This window comes from Arvicanthis niloticus, chromosome 4 (assembly GCF_011762505.2).
Source record: "Arvicanthis niloticus isolate mArvNil1 chromosome 4, mArvNil1.pat.X, whole genome shotgun sequence".
NCBI classification, from domain to species: domain Eukaryota; kingdom Metazoa; phylum Chordata; class Mammalia; order Rodentia; family Muridae; genus Arvicanthis; species Arvicanthis niloticus.
In genome coordinates, this window is record NC_047661.1 from 55,886,256 (window position 1) to 55,898,728 (window position 12,473).

The window sequence follows — 12,473 nt, forward strand, 5'->3', positions numbered from 1 at the left end:
ACTGTTGCGGTTTTATGGCATTACGACTTCTCTTTCTCTTTGCTCAGATTGGTGCGCGCATGTATGTGTATGTGTTTTACAGTTATTTGTGTCATTAAAAACAAAGAGCACAGGTTAAATACAAATGCACATATACACTTCAAGAGAAAAGCAATAAACCAAATGCTTGGAGGAACAAGACTAAATAAGATAAAAATGATAATATGAGGGTTTGATAGAACCAAGGCAACTGCTTCTGTCCCCTCTAATGAAGAAGAGACCCTGTAAGGCACCTTTTTATTAAAACCACTCTGCCAGTGAGCCTGTAGATATCTAATTAATGAAAGAAAAATGGTAAGCACATAAATAAATAGACAATAATTTATCTATGGTAATATTTGGATTTTGGAAAACAAAGTATTTTCCCCTTTTGGTTACAGGTTAAGTTTCATCCTATAAATGTAAACTTACCAAGGGCAGTTTATACTATTATAATCACATGTGTTAAGGGAATATAATGTATGTTAAGAGAGATGAAATTGATGACAATCATAAACACATCTATGTATTGTCCAGGTACTTGCTGAGCCTCTAGACTATGACAGAAGGACTTTAGTGATTGATTCCTGCTCTCGAGGACTCCAAATCTATGTATTAAACACTGCAAGTAAGGTCTTCAGAGATGGCTCAGTCTATAAAGAGCTTGCCACAGGAGCATGAAGACCCATGTTTTAGCCCCAGAACCCGTTTAAAACAAAACAAAACAAAACAAAACAAAACAGACTTGGACATGGCAGCCCATTGCACTAATTATCCTACTGATTATTTCTAATCTTATAAAACATTTTTGGATCATGATTATACTAATGACTTTTGTTAGTTCTTATTTTCCAGATTTGGCAACTAGTTTTGCCATTCATGATGACACTGGCATGGTGCGGTCTATCTTTACTCCATTATAGAACTCCATGACATTTTAAAAAGCCACAGACTTCAGAGAAGTGAGAGCCTCCCAGGAGCTAATGGCAATGCTTTTAGCCAAAATACCCAACAAAGAGAGATACAACCTGTAGAGACTACCTCCAGTAGATAGACACAGCCCCCAGTTGAGGGATGGGGTCACCCACACATCTCAAAATTGTAAAATTGTTCCTGTCCAAAGAATAGACAGGGACAAAAAAATTGAAGAGAGAAGGAAGGAAAGGCCATCCCAAGACCAGAGACTGGCCCACGTAGGGCTCCATCCCATCTGCAGACACCAAATCCCCACACTATTGCTGATGCCAAGAAGTGATTGCTAACAAGAGCCCAGGGACCCCAATAGACAAGCTAGTGGAAGGACTGAAAAAGCTAAAGAGGATTGCAACCCCATAAGAAGAACAATATCAACTAACTGTATCACCCAGAGCTAAACCACCAACCAAAGAGTATGCATGAAGGCAGCCAGGACTCCAGATATATATGTAGCAAAGGATGGCCTTATCTAACATCAATGAGAGGCTCAATGCCCCAGCATAGGAGCATGCTAGAGGGTGAGGCAGGAGCGGATGAATGGGTGGAGGAACACCCTCATAGAGGCAAAGGGGAGAGGGATGGGGGTTTGGGATGGGGATTTTTGGAGGGGTAACTGGAAAGAGGAATATCATTTGAAATGAAAATGAATAAAATAATTGATGGAAAATTGCTTAAAAGAGAAGAGAACTTCTTATTGAGGAGCAATAAGTAATTGAATGAGGACCAGCTTCACAGTTTATAAAGGATCGAAGAATGTAGATGTCTTAGGGTTCTATTGCTATGGTAAAATACTATGACCAAAAGGAATGTGAGGAGGATAGGATTCATTTTGCATGACAGCTTATAAGTATGCTACAGTGACAAGCAAGGGCAGTAGTTAAAGGCAGGAACCTGGAGACTGGAACAGTGGCTGGATTGCTGTTTACTGACTTGTTCTTCATAGCTTTCTCAGCCTGGCTTCTTATAACACTCAGGACCAACTGCCTAGGGGTGACACTGCCTACAATGGGTTGGCTTTGGCTTAGTTACTGCTCTGTGCTATAAGGAAATACCATGACCAAAGCAACTTTTACAAAAATAAAAGCTTAAATGTGAGCTTGCTTATAGTTTTAGGGAGTTAGTGAAAGATCATCATGACAGGAAGAAGACCAGCATGGTGATAAAGCAGTAACTCAGAGTTTTATATACTGATTGACAACAGCCATTAAAGAGAGACAGAGAGAGAGAGACAGAGAGACAGAGAGACAGAGAGAGACAGAGAGAGACAGAGACAGAGAGACAGAGACAAAGAGAGACAGAGAGACAGAGACAGAGAGACAGAGAAAGAGACAAAGAGAGACAGAGACAGAGAGACAGAGAAAGAGACAGAGACAGAGAAAAGGAGAGAAAGCAGATCTGGGTCATGGACTTCTTAAACTCCAAAGCCCACCCCACCCCACTCCAGTGACACACCACCTCCATCCAACAAGGTCATATTTCCTAATCATTCCCAAATAGCTCCACTACTGGGGACTGAACATTCAAACACAAGAGCCTATGGAGGCCATTCTCATTCAAACTACCACACTCCTTCACATCAATCATTAATTAATAAAATGACGTACAAGCTTGCCTATAACCTGGCCGTATGGAGACTTTTTTTTTTCAATTTAAGTGCCTCTCACGTGATTCTTGCTTGTGTTGAGTTGATATCAGCTAGGACATAGTCATGGCAAACATGATTTAACAGTAGCTGTGATTGTTTGGACAGGATGTTCACAAGACTGGGTGTGTCAATAGTCAATTATGAATTGAGGAAGGGTTCACACGAGATTCAACCTCTCCCTAATAAACTAACGGCAACTGAAAAATTCTAGAAGTGGGGGGAGTCCATCGTCTTTAGTTTCATAACCAACTGTGTGATTCAGTGGAAAGTGCCAAACTTATTATAACACAGACAATTCTGAATAAAATAAGTTAGTCACAAAGCAAACCAAAAAAGACATGGCTATAATACGGTGACACATAGACAAAAGAGTGTATGTTAGGAATATAATACAGACTGAAGTGGGTGGGGCTTAGAGTAGTCAGAGTAGATTAATTACATACATATATTCAATTGTCAAAACATTCATGAGTTTAAAAATGAGAGAAAAATTCATTATTATTTAAAAAGAGAAAACTTACAAAGGCTTTTGTTTGTAAAGTTACCTCCAACAGAAGAACAGAGAACAAAGCAGGGATGCAAGACAACCTTGTAGAGTCTACTAGAATCCTTCATGTAAGAGTGTCTTGGCTCATCAAGTCATTTCCAAGGTAGAAAAGAAAGGAGGGTTTGAACAAAGTAACAAGACATTGGTAAAGTTGATGTCTCAGAAGAAACAGAAAAAGAGACTGGATCACAGTGCTCTTAAGGCTTGTCCTTTGAAATTATAATTCTGATTAAATGATTCGTTAAATGACATAAAACATTATTATTAAAGTAGGATTAAACTTCAAAGATAAATGACTTGTATCTTTGAAATAATGTGGCAATACTTCATTATCCCGACTGTTCCCACTTGATTTTGTTTGATGACCCAGATTTTAGAACAAATGTGCTCAAGTTTGACTGTTTCACCAATTAATTGTCTGATGGTGGGCATGAAGTTCAAGCATATTAATTAACCTGTGTAGGTATTACTTTACCCATCTGTGATGCAGAGATAATTACAACAGCTATGCCAAACCTTGTTAAAAGACTTAAAGAAGCTAATATTTGTTAATTTATAACTACAACATATGGTTTTGCAGCAAACAAGCTACAAAAGTTAGCCACGTTGCTCTTCTAAGCTGTGTTCGTCTGGCCTATTATTGTGGCTAATTCAACTTTAATATTCAAAATGATTTAAGAAAAATAATACCTAATTTTCTACTACCACAATAATGAATGAAGATGACCATATTTTAGAAACTAGATTTCAATTACATTGAAATTTCAAATTACGTCATGGCTATTATTAGCTAACATAATTATTATTTGTTTTATTCTTTTGTGAGTGTGTGTGTGTGTGTGTATGATTGCTTTGATCATATTCACTCTCTTACCCTGTTACTTCTCTTAGCCTCTTTCTACTCCTAACAAACACCTTCTTTTCGAGCAAGTCTCTGTCCCATCATGTCTTGCACAACTCGTGTGTGTGTGTGTGTGTGTGTGTGTGTGCATGTATGAGAGACAGAGACAGAGAGAGAAAGAGAGATAGTCATATACACATGTGTCTGTGTGACATGCACTATATTTAAGTAGAGTTATCTGTATAACCATGGAGGAGGATTATTTAATTGAGCAATGATGGCAACTTAAGTTTCCCTACATCCCTGAAGAATATGGCTCACTCTCCATCAGCAACTATTAACTAAACCTGCTCAACTTGGGTGGAATTTCATGAGCTTCTTTCCAAATTATGATAGATTATTGAGCAGCCTTATGCAGGTTGTGGGCAGATAAACACATCTCTTTAAAACTACTTCATAAAATAGCCACCTAATGTGCAGAAGATGGTGTTGTATACATTCTAAGAAATTTAGATTCTATAATCTATAAAGAAATGCAAATTCTTCTAAGCATGAGTAAAATGTGTGATGGTGACATTTTAAGAAAAGGCTAAAGCTTGTGAAGGACCTTATGATTTTTTTTCCTATTCAAATTAAAGAGCTACTACATGCTATGCTTTTCAGTACTAAAAGGTGAGTATTCCCCAGCAGATACACACATGAAAGCTCAGTTTTAAATTCCATGTGAAAAGACTTGCCCCGCTACCCTTTCCACCTATGTGGACATTTGTTCGGGCATCAGTACTGTTCACCTCCTGCTGCTTTGAACCTCCCTCCCCTGCCCCATGGTTGAGCTCAGACACACTAGTCATCATCAGTTTTCATCGTCTTTCTCTACTCCTTCAGAAATGTCACATGAAATATGAACCAAGTGAGACAACAGCAGAGAGTCAGTCTGATTCCATTATATGGTGATCTGTCTTCCGCTGTTGTCAGCAAGAAAGCAGTACATTGAAACCAACCTTGTCACAAACACACAGCTGCTTTAACTCGAATCTGATCTTTTAGGGCAACATTGGAGCATTCGAATAACAATGAACATGAGAAGATTTCATCGTTAGTAAGAGAAGAGTGTGGGTAATGTCGATTGGCAGATTAGGAAAGTAATTTAACCGCAGGGCATTAGGGACTTTATTTTTAGCTAGTTATTGTTGTCAGTAATAAAGCCCAAGAATAAATACTGGCAACACACTGGTGTGCTTCATTGTAATTACAGAAAATTTCTTTAATTATTCAGTTCAAGCCCAGTTGTATTTTATCAGAAATGTAAGCTGCAGTCTATGTTGACTTGCCCTCCACCTGCAAAACAGAAGTGGTCCCACCTAATACCCACATTCCAGTGCAAATGGGCCTCATATGCAGAGCAAACCTGCTCTGACACGAACAAAATCCATTTTACATAGCTGAGATAATAAGTGTCTAGGAATATATGGGATCTTTCTCTGCCTCTCATCTGAAGCTGTCAGAGCTAATCAGACAATTTCAAGAAATTGGAAGCAATATCCCCATCACCTAATTGACTTCTTGCAATTCCACAAATAGCAGGCAAAGTGAACCATCTTTCATATGCATCCCAAGTAGGGGTCTAAGCAACAGCAGGAATCAAAAGTGATAGCAGCAGATGCCATTGACTACCAGGGGATGGAGATATTTTATTTAATTGTGCTTATAAATGTATTTCTTTAGTCAGTGCTATTTATGATGCACTACAAGAAGCAGGTTACTTCCTTTATTCTGATTTTGCATCAGATCACTAGGAGTCATATCTCAGTAAGTGGGGAGATTGAGGGGGAAAGCTAGCATGCTGAGAACTGGCATATACACTGGATTTGAATAATTTATGGCAGTCATTCTCCATCTATAAATGTTGTTTATCAAATATTGCCTCTTCCCACATTAATTTGTAATTTTTCCTTTGTATTAATTCTTTGAATTCATTAATCACCTATAATGTGCAAGGCTGAGTATATAAGATTTCCCTAAGATAATGAAACACACTCATTACCTTGTGTGAGAAAAAAAAACAGGAAAAGGGGGGAGATGAATCAAAAAGTAAATGAAGAAAGTTGATAAAGGAAGATAGGAAAAAGAATTTAAATGATGCTGGGTAGTTGTAAGAATCAGAGAGCAATGTGGCTCAGATGAAAGCAGAGAGTACTTGAGATGGGTTCAAAATTGAGGTAAGACCTTACTGACATGAAGGATGAGTTATGCAGATAATTGACAGGCAAGAATTTCAGGCAACAAAAATAGCAATGCAAAAACCCTTCAATTCATAGCAAGGAGGTACACAAAGCCTTTCAAATGTTGTTGGGGAAGAAGCCACTGATTGAAGGTGCTCGTGGACAGGATGCAGGAATTCAGAACACTCCAAAAGATCCACATCATCACTACAACAAGAGCATTTACTATAAGATATATTCTGGAACACTTAGAATTATTAAATAATATATATTATATAGTCATTTAAAATAACATAATGTATAGAATAATATGTATGCATATAATGTATACATACTCATGAGTGTGTGTATATGTGTGTTTGTGTGTGTTCATTTGTATAACAATAACTCATATATACTACATCTCCTGTAGTTTTATCCAGAATTGTGTTCACACCCATACATTTTCTTATTTGGTTTGGGAATGCCAGAAGGGTTATTTCCATGCCTAGAGCCAGAATTTGAAGGAAAAGTGGGTTGCATACGGACTTGGTAGGATGATGGCTGGAGAGGTTAACCAGCCATTTCAATACACTGATCTCAATGAGAGGCTGTTGGAATGTGAGATCAACACACACAGAAAATAGGTGGATTTCTCTGTGAGAACATAATTCAAATTTCAGTTCCCTTTATGTGACACAGCACATGGTGTCCAGCCCCTCTGAGCTGAGGCTTCCCTTCCAGGGCCCTATACTAGCCTGAAGCTTGCTTCTGAGCGCATGAAAGAGGAGCCTTGCAGTCCTTGAACCTGGTGGTACAGGTCATTCCTGCTGGGCAGTCTATGGCCCTTGCTTTTGCTTTTTGGGTGTGTGTAGTGGGGAGCTGAGAAGATGGTGGACTCTGGGCTTGGCCCCAGTGGGGAACCCTGTGAAGAATTCCTTTGTGCCTCCTGGTGGAGTTGGTAGGAAATTACTATTGAGAAAACTTTTGTAAACATTTCATTTCAAAAACAGGCACTTGCCTGCCCCAAAGAAGGGCTTTCTGTTTCAACTACCTAAACCTGAGGCAGTCTACCTTGCCCCTCTCAGCGACTCCCAGAAACCCCACCTCTGGATTTATAACCAAGCTTTGAGAAAGGTATATTGTATACACTGTAATAACAGCAACATTTATATTATAAAAATGAATAAAATAGCCCTGAAAGATGCTCATTAAATTCATAATGCCACTTGCCTCCAGAGCAAAATTCTGAGTAAATAGACAAAGAGGGTGAGAGGGTACTGTTAATACACACACACACACACACACACACACACACACACACACACACAATTTGTCCTTTGATAAGCATGGTACTCCTTCCAAACAATCTTAAGCAATAAAACAAGTATGTGTACAGGTGAGCATGCAACTGTGTGTATGTGCCTGTGTGTGTGTGTGTGTGTATTTGTGTGTGTGTGTGTATCTGTCTGTCTGTCTCTCTCTCTGTCTCTCTCTGTGTCTCTGTCTCTGTCTCTGTCTCTGTCTCTCTCTCTCTCTCTCTGTCTCTCTCTCTCTCTCTCTCTCTCTCTCTCTCTCTCTCTCTCTCTCTCTCTCTCTCTCTTTGTGTGTGTGTGTGTGTCCATCCTAGTGCAACCTGTAAGGCTACGGTGGGAGGTAAGTCTTTATCATGTAATTAGAGCATGCAGCCTTAGGACTGCTTCATTATCAGTTACAATTTTGAGCTAACCAAGACAAAAACCTATGTTAATAAAAACAACATGCTACCTGGAGCCTAATAATAAGGCAGCAAAAAAGAATGGCATGATTAGTGTTCTTCTCTGTTCTTTTTAAAGGGAATCTTACTGATTCGGTCCAGAACACAAATACTAAAAAGATGGTGTGTCTTGTAAGGAAGAGGTAGCATTCCCTCAATTCTATCTTAACACTTGCCCCGAATTTTACAATTACCAAGAGAAGTAACACTTAAACTGTTGAAATTCTCATACAAAATTCAATCCTTTCCCACCTCTTCCAAAATAAAAGATATGCGAAAGAGAAGGTTGGGCCCATGGCTCAATATTTACTGAATTAATTCAGCTGAGATCGAATTCTTATGACTGTGAGACTCAATCCTTAAAAGCAGTGCCATTTTGGATAAAGCCACAAGTCCCATTCTGCAAATCTGGACAGCCCATTTCCTATGCTAGATTATAGGGACACCAAGAAGGTTGTTGGGAACATTGCAGGAAGCCAGAATGCCACTGTCAGAGGGATGTCTTGAAGTAACTGTAGATGTGATTAATATGTATGCTCCTGGAGGGTAGAGAATGCTAACATTCAAGAGGCAGGCTTTGTATCTAATTATCAAATATGGACGTCCTTTAACCTAGAAATCCATTTCCAAGAATTTCCTCTAAGCAATAAAATCGTGACTATGAATATATTTACATGCAAAAACATCATAAGGGCAAGATAACCATACAAGAAAGTGGATTAGTAAAATAAGATAACAAGAGATATTACAATGCCTTTTAAAAATATTATGAAGTAGGTGCTGAGGAATTGATTTATCAGGTGAAATTTCAGATATCAAAGTACGAGGACCATGGTTAGCACCCATGTAAATGACATGTGTGCATGTGACCTTTCTTTAGTCCCAGAGCTCTGGGGGAGGATAAAGGACTCCCATATCAAGCTAATTATTGCAACTAGTCAAATTTATGTATTATAGGTTCATTGAGAGATACTGCCCCAGTATATATATGGAAGAAGACACCAGATGTCAACTTCCGGCCTTGAAATACACATACACACAGAGAAAGAGAGATGGGGGCGGGGGGAAGAAGGAGGAGGGAGGAGGGAAGAGGGAGGGGGAGGAAGAAGGGAAGATAGGAAGGAGTGGGAGATGGAGAGGGAGAAAGACAGAGACAGAGAACATGACATAGTTCTAAAGAATATTCCAATATATCATTGAATTTAAACTGTAGGTCACATAGCCATATCTGTTTGAGATAGTCTCTTATACAAAGTAGCTTTAAAACTTGTTGATGACAGCCTAGAAGCAGCTGCTCAGCTAGCTCTCGAACCTAAGTCTGGAACCTAAGCTCGCTGCCCTCACTCCACATTCACCATAGTCATCAGCGTGACTCAGGAATCCTACAAGATGTACACATCCAGTCCCTGGTCCTTTAACAGGTGCTCGTACAAAAGTGTACACGGTGCCCACATCAGCTCTTCCAGCTTTGTCCGGGTGGTCAGTCTTAGCACTTTCCGGGGAATCCTGGGTACCAGCATAGGTCTGGGCTGCTTCGGAGGGGCTGGTGTAGTGGGGCATCACAATGGTCACATGAACCAGAGCTCCTAATCACCATGAAGCTGGAGATGGACCCCAACATCCATGCTGTGCTCACTCAGAAGAAGGTGCAGATTAAATTCCTTAAAAAGTTTGCCTCCTTCACTGACAAGGTACGCTTTCTGGAGCAGCAGAATAAGATACCAGAGACATCTCGTTTCTGTTGTTGCAGCAACAGAAGACAGAAAGGAGCAACATGGACGACATGTTTGAGCTGCATCAGCTACCTTCTCAGGCAGCTGGAAGTCCTGGGCAAGGAGAAGCTAACATTGGAGGTGGAGCTTGGCAACATGCAGGACCTGGTAGAGGACTTCAAGAGTGTGAGGATGAGATAAACAAATGTTCTGAGATGGAAAACGAATTTGTCTTCATCAGGAAGGAAGTGGATGAAGCGTACATGAACAAAGTGAAACTGGAGTGCTGCCGGGAAAGGCTGATTGATGCAGATCCATGAAGAAGAAATCCATGAGCTGCAGTCTCAGATCTCAGACATGTCTGTGAGGTTGTCCATGGACAACATCCATTCCCTGGACATTGATGACATCATCGCTGAAGTTTGTGCACAGTATGAGGACATCACCAACCGCATCCATGCTGAGGCTGAAAGCAAGTACCAGATTAAATAGGAGTAATTGCAGACCCTGGCTGGGAAGCAAGGGGATGGCCTTCACCTCGCTGCACAGACAGAGATCTCCTAGACCAGCCGCAACATCAACCGACTGCAGAAAGAGATTGAAACCCTCAAAGGCCAGAGCACAACCCTGGAGGCTGCTGTTGCTGATGCCAAGCAACGTGGGGAGATAGCCATTAAGGATGCCAGTGCCAGTTGGCTGAGCTGGAGGCTGCGCTGAAACGGGCCAAGCAGGATATGGTCAGGCAGCTGCTAGAGTACCAGGAGCTGATTGATGATCGTCAGCATTGATGCATTGATCGTCAGCATCAAGATCACCACTTACTGCAAGCTGCTGGAGGGCGAAGAGAGCAGACTAGAGTCTGAGATACAAAACTTGAGTATCCATACAAAGACCACCAATGGCTACTCAGGAGGACTGAGCTCAGCCTATGGGGACTCACTAGCATCACTAGACTTGGCTTCTGGTATAGAATGAGCTCCCTTCAGGCCAGCTGCAGTTCTGTCGGGGACTCTAGTACCTTTTGCCGCACTAAGGCTCTGAATCCCAGCTGGAATTAAATAACATAGAAATGTAGGCAGAATGGTAAAACCACAATAGAAGAGAAAATTATCGTCAAATCTGGACAAAACGAAAGCCTTAAAGATGACACAAAGGGAGACAGAGAGTAGGGCCCAAAGGCTACATTGCAGACTTCTTAACATCTATCTTCTGACACATGTTTAAAACAAAAGATTAAGGAATTCTAGGAAGCTAGTAAGAAAATCAGATTTCTCAAAGCATAAATTTTCCAGTAACTAGAACTACAGTCAGGGAATTGCTTTGAAGAGATCAGCAGACAGCCTTAGGAAGGCAACCGGGAGAGGGTAACATCGTGACTCCCCATTCCTCTAAAACACACATTTTGGAAAGCAGAGTCAATACTCTGCCCACCACCTTAACCTCCACCTCTCTTTCCCAATGGTTCTCAAAACTTTTGGTTCTCAAACTTTCTGAGATATCTTTACAATTTTACAAATCATTGTGCAATCAAAAGAGCTTTCATTTATACTCAATAAAATATATGCATTTGCTATGCTGCATAATTAAAGTATTAACTGTTAAAGTACAAGAACATACATTCCCTTAACTTCCAGAGCAATTATGCCATCATACATCACGTAGCCTCTAGAAAGATCCATTGTAAACCTATGAATAAACTGACATGAAAAATACTCTTGACATTTCAGATTCCCCAAAGATTTGAGTCTCCCAGGATTGAGATCATAGTGTGAGAACTCTTTTTGACCTTGAATGTATGCTTTATTTGTTTGTGACCAAATAGAATTATCAGTGAACACCATTCATATTCAGGCTTCAAGCCTTGTAGCCATTGTATTCAATCAAAATTTCCACAAGAACTCCCAAACTAAATCTGTCTCAGTGAACTCACAGTGTACACTAAGCTTCACCTGTGCTCCTGTTGCATCTGGCTGGAACTGTCTTCTTCTTCTTCTTAAAGATTCCCATGCTAGCTTGCAAGGAACTTTGGAAGTGTTCCTCACCTCATTTTCATCTTTCTCTTTATTATTTTTCCATTTTGTAATAAGTATCTACCTATGTCAGTCTGAGAGTACAATTCAGGTCTGCCCTAAAGAACAGTCTCCCTGAGCTACTGGGACTTGGCAGATAAAGGTGACAGCTTACTAATCTTTGCCTCATTCCCTACACCTGATACATGTCCAAAAATAGATATATTTGCTTGCTCAGCTACTCTAAAATAGTAACTTGCTACTGACTGATAGGACTCTGTGGAAACCGTTTGCTCTGCACTTCTGTAGGATGCACTCCTATGATGTAATCTGAAAATGTATTTTTTTCTTTTCTTTACCTTAGTGGTTAAGAAAAGATGTTGAAACAATACATGGATTTGTGTGCTTTGAATATGCACTCATGTTTTCAGTGATTGCTGATGTTAAACATAGCAACAAATAGAGAGTCACTTGACTGTACTGAGGTGCTGCCTGCAGCTTCTTACAAGCACATGTTCCTTTTCTCCTTGTAGTCTGCCTGTGTAACTTTGGCATTATTTTCAACTCCCAAGTGGAAGATTCCATGACTTTTCTGTGTCCTGAAAGCTGAATTCATCTTAAAGCTAATCAACACAGGATCTTAAAGGTCTACACACAAACCTAGCACTTTCACTTTGCAGGTCTCAGTTAACAGAATGTTCTCTGGAAAACAAATGTAGCCAGCTCTCATGAGCCATGGAGAGCCAAATTAACCAGTTGACTTCATGAA

The 12,473-nt window shown here is 40.1% G+C and overlaps 1 protein-coding gene and 1 pseudogene across 4 annotated transcripts in view; one reads left to right on the forward strand and one right to left on the reverse strand.

Annotated features, from left to right (window-relative positions):
• The window catches only part of Wdr49 (WD repeat domain 49), a 164,896-nt gene that overhangs the window by 82,389 nt on the left and 70,034 nt on the right, over positions 1-12,473 (reverse strand). The window lies entirely within an intron of this gene.
• Positions 6,788-10,753, forward strand: LOC117706751 (keratin, type II cytoskeletal 8 pseudogene; annotated as a pseudogene).